We start from the raw sequence: 10,698 nt of genomic DNA on the forward strand, positions 1-10,698 counted from the left end.
GGCAGCTCAATGGGTTGGAGAGTGTCCTTTGCACCTGCGTCAGTTGGTCTGAACCTCTTTCTACACATCTTGGCTGGTTTCTGTTTCTTCCAGGCAGCTGTCCTGGTCTCAAGCGTCTTCTTGCTGCTTGCCTTGTCTGAGAGTCTTTATAGCTTAGCTTGTCCAAGGGACTCCCAGCCTCTATTGCTTACTCTGGCAGAGGGGACCTAGTTGATATGGTCAGTTTCAGGGACTTTTAAAAACCATTTTGAGTTGTTTACCTTCTTATTACTTACTCTGGCAGGAGGAGAAGTAGTTAATCTGCTAAATTTCAGGGACTTCCTGAAGTTATTTTGAGTTGTTTACTATCCTGTTTAAGGAGCTTCCCTGCAGGATTGAATGTTTCAATCTCTGGGGGAAATTGTTACACAATAAGATTCACTGTCCATTTGGGGCCTCCACACACATACACACACAGGGGCACTTATATACATATATACAGATGTACACATAACCATGAAGATAAGGAGCACAGTTCAATGAACCAAATGCTATTTGTGTATGCTGCTACAGCCAAGAAAGAAAGGAGTGTTTCACCTGGATAAAACATAACTGTGTATGTGTGTAGATATATATTTACACAATCTTTTTAGCATGAAAGAAGTGAGATATTAGAAGTAGTGTAGGACAAGAAATCTATGTGTAAAAAGTGAAGTAGCATCAATAATATGAGGCTACATAACAAAAGTTGACAATAGTACTTGAAGGGACACACACTACAGGGTGCTCCCTTCCAGACCACCTCCCAGACCAAACTGTTTTCACAGAGATATAGTTTATTAAGCAGGGAGGAAAAGTAAAGTGGCTGATTTCTGAACCAAGCAGAAAATGGCAGCAAATGACCTCACAGTGTGATTTTAAGAGGAAAGAAAGGGAGGTCTGTGTTAGAATGGGCTAGGCTGGGGTGGTGTGTTTTGATTGGGCATGTTAGTTAGAGCAGTCAAAAGGAGGCTTTTGATTGCTGAACTTCAATACTTTGATAGTTGGACCTTGCTGATCAGCCTTAGGAATGAATCTGGCATAAGAAAGTGTCCAAATGAGGGAATAGACCTTGGTGGCTAGCTTTAGGGATGCAATCTATGGTTTACAAGGGAGAGGGAAGAGGGAGAGAAAAGGCCTGCCAACAACGTGTTTGCCATGCTCAGGCCTGCTAGCTCCTTTCCTCTCTAGTGATGGTGCCTGTGATTAGAGATGTGTGGGGCAGTAGCAAAGGTCAAAGACTACAGGCAAAGGGAAATCAGAGTAAACACTCTGAGTGCATGGCAGGCAGTCCTCACCAGCCACTCCCTATTTCAGAGACATGTTAAAGGAGAGACATTATGATAGTAAGCCATAATAAGATCACAAAGTCTTTCCAGTGGACAACAGGACTGATCTATATCAGCCACAAGCAATATTATGTCTTTTTGGTAGCCCACAAAACCCATATCCAACAGCAGCATTCCACATTCTGATTAAGATAATCATTATTAAGCACAATGACTATAAGTAACAAAACCATCCAGATATAGTGTAGTGGCAAGGTGATGCCAAGGTCAGCTCTGGTGGACGACATGCATTCTGCAGTGGTACTAGAGAAAAGCAAAAGACACATAGGTTTAATTACAACAATGCTAATCCTAAGCAGGAGTCCTTCAAAGTTAAAAGATGTAAAAAAAGATCATGGAAAATCAGCTTTTGTCAAACACTCATTTTCTATGTAACTATGTTGCAGAAACAATACTGGACAGTTTCATACATATCAGCTTCATGAGATATATATCTATATCTATCTATCTATCTATATAGATAGATAGATAGATAGATATAGCCACTTATAGTTAGACTGTTGATATTTAAGGAAGTTTTATTAGTTACATACTTCTGTATAACAGGTTACTCAAAACCTTACCAACTTAAAATAAGAAACATTTATCTCACCTGGTGTCTTAGTGTTTCTATTAATGTGATGAGACACCATGACCATGGCAACTCTTATAAAGGAAAACATTTAATTGGGGTGGCTCACTTATGGTTCAGAGGTTCAGTCCATTATCAGCATGGTGGGACATGGTGACATGCAGGCAGACATGGTGCTGGAGAAGTAGCTGAGAGTCCTACACCTTGCAGGCAACAGGAAGTGGTCTGAGTATCTGAGCAAAGCTTGAACAAAAGAGACCTCAAAGCCCTCCCCAACAGTGACATGCTTCCTCTGACAAGGCCACACCTCCTAATAGTGCCACTCCCTGTTTTCTTAGGTTGGGACCTTTGGAACAGGTAAGCTGGGTAGTTCTAGCCAGGGTTTCTCTTGGAGTTATCATTAGTGAAATTCTGGACGATGGACTTCTAGCTTCACTGCTTCAGTTGACTGCCAGGTTGAGCAGGCTGGAACAAGAGCCTTTTAAAAATACTCTCTTCCATATAGTTGAGTGGCTATCTGAAAGACATAGAGACTGACTTTCCCCAAGGTGAGAAATTCAAGAGACAGGAGCTTCAGTCTTAATGATCTAACCTAGAAAGTGATCCACCATCACTTCTGTCTTGTTCTATTCATCGTTCTCACCAACCTTGATGATCTGTGGGTGAAGAATTCCAAATGTGGCTATAGAAACATCGGGTGCATGGGATCTATTCCTGAAGACTAGTTGTCACATACATCGAGTAAGCTTTCTCACATTTTTAAAGCTAGACATTCAAATTTTAAAAGGAAGTCAGTCAGGCTAAAAGTTCTACATTATCTCTATTTCATGAATTGTTAGACATTTGGAATCAAATAAAATTTTTGAATGTTTTTTTTTCAGATTTTGTGGAAATCCATACATTAAATCAGGATTGGGAGTGCAGCTCTGTGGTGGAGTATTTGTTGTGCATGAATAAAGTGCTGAGTTAGAGCTTTACTGTCACAGACAAACAAACAAGCCTTTGCATGATGTATAACCAACCTAAAAATAAATCAGGATTCTTAAAGTGTAGTTCTTAATGAAAAAATAAGAGATTATACCCATCTCTCACATTAAGCTTATAGGAAAAACAGGAGGAAATTCAATTGAAAGAAAAATGTATCTCTGAGATAGGTTTGGGATTTGATGTTGACATGACAGGCTGGCTCATCAAATACCAGTCCCAATTTATTTTTCTTTAGTCAGTCTCCCACTTCTGTGAAAGGTGGAGGGGTAAAAAGCTAAGATTCTCAGCTTCCTTTCCGGCTTGGAGAACAGTCACTGCAGGCCTAGTCAAAGAACTCGACTAGAAGTCAAGTCGGTGGGATTTGGGGCTTAAGACAAAACAGAGGTCCTTCCTTGAATTAACTTGATATCCCAGCCCACCCTCTTTGCCACAAAAGCTGAATTGATTTCTGATTTCCCTGAGCTCTCAAACTAAATCAAAAGCCCTCCAGTTATAGACTTCTTGTCACGTGCTAAATAAATACTTGTTCAGTTCTCTGTCCCCTTGCTTGGCTTTCCTGCTCCTTGAAGTCATAAGTACTCCTAATCCTGTCTGTGAGTTCACATTAGAAGATATTAAAAATAAAGTCAGAAGAACCCTACGGGGACAGAGAGGGATGCTGAGAAAACATCCGTGGCTTATTGAGTGATCGTTTCTAAACAATTCCTTGTGTATCTTAATTTCCTCCATTAAGCTGCTAAAGGGATAAGATAGTCCCAAATAATACATTATATTATTATAATTGCTGCTGCTGTTGCCGTCTCACCTCAGTTTCTAACCACAGTAGGTAAGTCCAGACCCCCTCTTCCTCATCACAAATAGCACTGAGAGCCTACAGGCTTGTCATGCCGGCCCTTTCCCTGGACAGCCTTCCTGGCTGCTTGGTGGCTGGCTGGCTGCAGTCCTGCATTAGCTCACTACAGTGAAGTTTTTCTACAGTTGCCAACATCCAAAGTGACGCTCACTTGTGCTAGTCATTGTTTGCTGCTGTGTCGGGTCTAGCTGCTGTTGCTACCCGTGTTGCAAGCCTGGCACCGAATGTCAGGGAGTGCACGTCGTCCTCAGCATGAATGGCATCTTGGGAGCTTGTTCTCACAAACGCATCTCTTCTCCCTGGGGAAACGACGGCAATTTCAAAGTGTTATCTGTCATACAAACTCGGTATTTGACTGGCATCTCTCTTTGAGGATCTCTGCTGTCCTTCGATCACACGTCGGAACCTGAATCATGTTTTCCTAAAGGTAACTTGGACCTTTTTAGAACAGTGCAGGGCTTCTTATTTGTTATGTTTTCCACCCCCTTTTGCCTGAGAAATTTCTCTGTGATTTGGATTATATAGGAATGTAAAACAGATATGCAAATCAAACATTTACTGATATCAAAACATAAATTTATCTTAAAATAGGTTTTGTTATACATATAATTTCCCATTTGTTAAGGATGAAAGAAAATTTCCATACTAATGAGATAATGTGCTGAGTTTATTTTTACATAAAGAATTAAATCTTGGCAGAATATTTGATACTGCAGGACACAGAGCATCTTCAATGTTTTACTGAGTTGATTGATATTTATTATATAATCATCAATGCTGAGAACACTGTTTTGAAAAAAATACATCTTACAAAATGGCAGAAATATGTTCAGGCACATTTCATAAATTACTAGAACATCCATCCTAATCCCAAACCAAAGTTCATTTAACAATATTTTATGAAACTTAATTCAGCAATTCAGATAGCAGTATTGAAAATCAAGCATTCTGATACAATCCAATCCAAAACAGCGCAAATTTGGTACTTACATGCAGAAGAATGATGGTAGGTGTACTGGGTGGTTTTGTGTGTCAACTTGACACAAGCTAGGGTCATCAGAGGAGGGAGCCTCAGTTGAGGGAAATGTCTCCTTGAGATCCAGCTGTAAGGCATTTTCTCATTTAGTGACCAATGGGGGAGGGCCCAGCCCATGGTGGGTGGTGCCATCCCTAGGCTGCTGGTTCTAGGGTCTATAAAAGGTGAGCTGAGCAAGTCATGGGAAGCAAGTCAGGAAGCAGCACCCCTCCATGACCACTGCAACTCCTGCTTCCAGGATCCTGCCCTGTTTGAGCTCCTGTCCTGACTTCAGTGATGGACAGCAATGCTGAAGTGTTAAGCCAAATAAACCCTTTCATCCCCAACTTGCTTTTTGGTCATGTTTTGTCACAGCAATAGAAACCCTAACCAAGACAGTAGGGAAATATCAAAAGTTATCTTCCTCTGGGCGGTGGTGGCGCACGCCTTTAATCCCAGCACTCAGGAGGCAGAGGCAGGAAGATCTCTGTGAGTTCGAGGTCAGCCTGGTCTACAAAACAAGTTCCAGTTACACAGAGAAACCCTGTCTTGAAGAAGAGAAAAAAAAGGATGTTTTCCATACTTAAACTATAATGTTTCTATAGGAAGAGAAACCTTTGAAAGTTCAGTAAAACACTAAAACTCATACAATAATCTTGCATCTGAGCTGTGGTGTTTACATTGTTTGACATGAAGGCCTACAGAAGACAAAGTGTGCTGTGTGTTCAGTACCAAGTTTTAAGTGAAGTTGTGGAATACAACATAGAAACTCTAAGAATACTTTAAAGAAAATTTTGGTCTGAAACCATGTCAGCAAATCTAACCCTGTTTTTCCTGTAACTTGCAGAGTTGAGAGTAAGCCATGTCCCAGACATAGTGGGACACAATTTGGAGAAAGCAAGAGGCAGATTTCTTTTAAGCCTCTGGAAAACCTTAGAGAAAACAGATAGAAGCCTGGGTGCACCCAGACAAAGGGAGCCGAGATGTGTGGGTGATGGAGAAGTCACTGCTGGTGCTTTGAATGGTTCTGACATACCGAAGGGCACACTAACCACAAAGGGAGATCATTCCTGGAAAGGGACAGGACCACTGGGGAGAATGCACCTAAAGCTCTTGACCAACTAGCTGATTACACAAACAGGCAGCCATGTTCAGCTGCCCAGAAGGTCAGAACCTGAATGTGCTTTATCCCACATTCAGGATAAACAGGCAGTTAACAGTCACAGGCTGGCTCAGGAACTTTGTCAATAAGGCAACTTCTGGGCAACTTTTGATTATAATAACATTAGCAAAATAGATATGAAATTCCCATGAAGAGATAATTAAATAAGAAGAAAATTATTTTCTGAGCAGGTATTTAGGGCTCTTAAGTTAATCCCTGTTTGTAGAATACTTAAGAGTCTAAATTGAAATGTAAGTTAAGGTAGTCATGAGATTAACCTTGTGCAGAAAATAATTCTATAAAATAAAGACAAAGGATTATCAACCAAAATATTAAGATATGTTTTAAATGATTTATTTTTATTTTTCCTGCATTTCTAAACACCCTGAATTTTTATGACAAGGATATACCTTTTACATAATGAAAAGGATATAACTATTTTTAGTCGTGTGACAATACCTCATATAACATAAACATTTTGTAGACAACAACCAAAAAAAGCTACTCAAAATGACTAATTCCCTAAAGTTTAGTTGAGCTTTATTGTAAGTTAGCATTTCTTTAATAGAAAGAGAAATCAAAAGATCACCTTGGTCACAATTTTCTTGAGCTCATTTAATTGCCTATTTGTGATGGAACTTTGATCACAGGGTCACAAATATACTTCCACTAAGGTTACAGATACATGGGGGTGGGAAGTGGGGGAGTGGGGGGGAGGGTGTATAGTTCATTTTACAATTATGTATTTGTATGTGTTCCAAAAATAAAAGCCTTCAGATATTTCAATTTATTTTGATCTGACATACTTGAAAGGAATCATCAACATCTAAATTCTTGAGAAGGTGAATTGGCGTCTTCATAAACACATGTCCCCAAATTTAGCAACCTAGCATCTTTGTGCCCTGTGTGTGTCACAGACGGTGTGACAAAGAGCTTTGTTTCCCCTGGGACTCCTGTCTGCTCCTCTTTCCAGCAGGTGCACAGCCATTTTTCACTGATGCTGAGGTTATCTGTGGTGCTGCAACTTCCCGGATTGTCAGCTCATCTTCAGGTGACTTGGCTTTTCTTTCTCTTTCCTTCCATAGGAAGGAAGCGTCCTCCCGCTATCCATGCTCTTAGGTTCCTGGCTTCTTTTCCTCAGAAGCTGTTGTTCCATGGACATCCTATTATTTGGGGTTTCATTTCGCCATCTTTACTGATGCTCCTCTTCATCTGAGAAGCAAGCCAATGCGTAACCACAAACATGCTAGAAGAAAACACCAGCTTATGAAAATGAGAGGTGGCTTCTTACCTGTGACATGAAATCCACAAAGGAAACCCATCAGGAAAAAGACAAATTCAGAAAAGAAATATTTTTAAAACTTTTAAAATTTAAAATCAAAAGTTAATCACAAATTAATGAAATTATTTTCAAGGTATATATGACTGACAGTAAGGTATACAACATACAAACACACACACACACACACACACACACACACACACACACACACACACACACAATGGTCATGGGTCATGTAATATATATTACATAACAAACATAATCCACAATCAACAATTAAAAATAAATATGAAAGAAATAAAAATAATAAAGCATGGTTAAAGCCTTTGACATTTGTGAAAGAATAGCAATATGAGCATTTACAAATTATATAGACTGAATTTTATTTGTTGATATATACTCACTATTTGGCTGGCACTTTCCCATTGATTATTGCCAAAAGTGTAACTACATCTATTGACAGACTACTGGTAGTTCATTTTTATTTCAAGAAACTCTGGCAACAAATGAAGGGTTTTTCTCCCATCCCCTTCAATTCATGGTTTAGAAACTGACAAACCATGGACTTGCACGCCAAATGCAGTCCACCACCTGTTTCCACAAAGGAAGTATTATTGGCACTCTGCCATGACCACTTATTTGCATACTATCTAAGGAGGCTTGTGTGCTAGATGAAATTTAGAAGTAGTAAAGAGAGAGTATAGTCTGCAAAACCTGACATGTTTATGATCTAGTTCTTTACAGAAAGGGTTTGAAGCATTCATTTAGAATATTCAGCTTACACAAAAACGCATAAATATTTGATCAGTTTTCCGGGGTTACTCCTTTTTTGTTCCATAAAATTGTTTCTATAAGACAATAAGATTTTTAAGGATAGAACTCTCTTCACAGAAAGGAACTTTAAAAACATATTTTGTAGTCATATGACCTTGTTGCAAATGTTGAATATAACAATAGTAATCTTTGGGCACATGAGGCTTTAAATATATTTTCCTTACAAGCAAAGCTAACAGATTTGAAATCAATAACCTTAAAACCATCCTCTGCTTTTAGGTACAATCCTCCTAAGCTATGACTCACAGATCTTTAATTCTATCTCATGATTGCTCAATTATGTAATTCCCAGTAAAACAGAGTTCCCTATTAGGCAGATCCTTTAAAGCAGACCCCACTGCTGGTGATAATTTACAAGTGAAACTTCCTTTCCTGAGCACAGGCCCTCATTGTCTCCATCAAAACCACAGGCTGAAAGACTTGGTGGAGCCATGCTGCAGAGGTCTGATAGGCTTCAACTGTGTTAGGGGAAGTGGTATGCTCTCATCCCTGCAGGCGGAAAGGGGGCCTCCTTTCATCTGGTGGTTTGTGAGATAAAAGAAAGAGAGGAAATTTCTTTGTAACGGAGCTAAGCAATTTCTCCTATTCTTTCTATATCTGGTTCTCTGGAACAGAACATTCTGAGGAGAGGAATCTTAAACAGAGTGGGATTTGAGATGGCTCTTTCAACCAAGGAAACCTAGGATCAACTAAATCTCTCTAAAACTGCCCTCCCTTGAGCTTACTTTGCACCTTCTTCACATACTCATGCTACATGCTATTATTATGTCACGCTACAAGAGGAATGAATACATGTCTTCCCCACAGATCAGGGTCTCTGTCAAATCTGAGACCTGGGGGAAAAGGTTGGATCATGTGCCTTTAAGAGGAGGGACTTGGACCTTCCACTTGTTTTTTTAAAATTGGCTAGAAGGATTAAAATATGCCAAGCCATTCAAAACGGATGATGGGATGCAAACCTACTGGGTCACTGTGCTGTATCAGCCTAATCCCACAAGACATCTCAGCCTAGGATAACTTTTCTATTGTGATAAGAATGGGTTTTATTTTCAATACTAAAAGTGTATCATTTTATTTGTTGAACTTACATGCAATACCAAACTGATAATGAGACAAGTGAGATAACAGTTGATATGATTCTTGCAAATCATATTCAACATCACTATTTCATAGGTAGGCAAACTAAGGTCAGGAAGCTTACTGGCCTTGCCAAATGCCCTGGGTAGTAACTGAGGTCCAGTGCTTAATATTAGACACTAGGCATATAAGCCTGAGGCATTTTCTTTCAGATACTCAAACTCACACCTTTGCGAGCACAGAGTGTGCATAGAGGCCTACGGGTTCTCCAGAGTAACAGAACTTGTAGAATGACTCTCTCTCCATATAGAAGAGGATTTATTAGAATGGCTTACAGGCTGCAGTCTAGCTAATTCAACAACTACTAGCTGTGAGCAGAAAGTCGAAGAATCTAGTAGTTGCTCGGGCCACAAGGCTGCATGGCTCAGCTGGTCTTCAGAATATGCTGGAATCCCAAAGAAGGAGGCTCAAATGCCAGGGAAGGACTGGATGTGTGAGCAAGTCAAGGGCAAGCAGGCAAAAAGCAGAAACTTCCTTCTTCTATGTCCTTATATAGGCTTCCAGCAGGAGGTGTGGCCCAGATTAAAGGTGTGTCTCCCTACCTCTAGATCCAGGTCAAAGACATGTGTCTTCCTACCTCAAGGTCTAGACTAGAAGTGGATTTACCCACTTCAAACCAAGTGGAAAATCTCTCACAGTTGTGCCCTCCATTTCCAGATTATAGTTCATTCCAGCTGTAGTCAAGTTGACAAGCAATTATAACATCCATCACACCTACTTAGATTAAATAGCATCAATAGTATTTAAGTTATCAACCAAGATGAACAAATTGGTGAAATGTGATCAATCTTTGCACTTTAACAAACACATCTTTACAAGAACCTCTGCAGCCAGGTGTTGAGTTGAGAATTTGTGGACTCCTTCAAGGACCAGGTTGGAAGGAGTCAGAGTACTGATGATCCCACTGTCCCTTCTCCCAGCATTCAAGAGGGCCCACAGCACCTTATTAAAGTGCACAGTCCAATAAAGAATTATTAATAGGATATGGGTGAGTTGGGAGTCCCAAAAGATCCTTGAGGTGGGTTTGGCATGGGAAGGTATTTCAGAGTCACAGACTAGAAGAGGAAGTGCCATTCAAACAGTGTCATCTCCACAGGAAGAGAGCAAAGTATGGTCACAGCAGGGGCGTCCTCCTGCTTTGTCTTCAAGCGGTTTGACCACTCTACAGTCAAACACCTAGGTTATAATCCATGCTTTGCCTCCACTCAGGTGAGCTACTGAACCCCTGGGAACCTCAGTTTCTTCATCTTTCAAATGGCCGTAAAAGTAATCATTATGAGGGGTAATTGAGATAGTGTATGCAACACACTTGGCAGAATGTTGGCAGAATTCTGCCCAGCTATATTAAAATTTGTTTCAGAGATAATTCTCTGAAAAATTATATCAGCATAATTAAATCGAAGCAGTCAATAGTCGATCATGAAAACCCTTTCTCCATTAAATGGCAGAGTGAGCCAAGGCAGAGTGAGCATTGCCAACGAACTGAGACA

Source organism: Peromyscus californicus, unplaced genomic scaffold, assembly GCF_007827085.1.
Source record: "Peromyscus californicus insignis strain IS unplaced genomic scaffold, ASM782708v3 Scaffold_9__1_contigs__length_137607984, whole genome shotgun sequence".
NCBI lineage: Eukaryota > Metazoa > Chordata > Mammalia > Rodentia > Cricetidae > Peromyscus > Peromyscus californicus.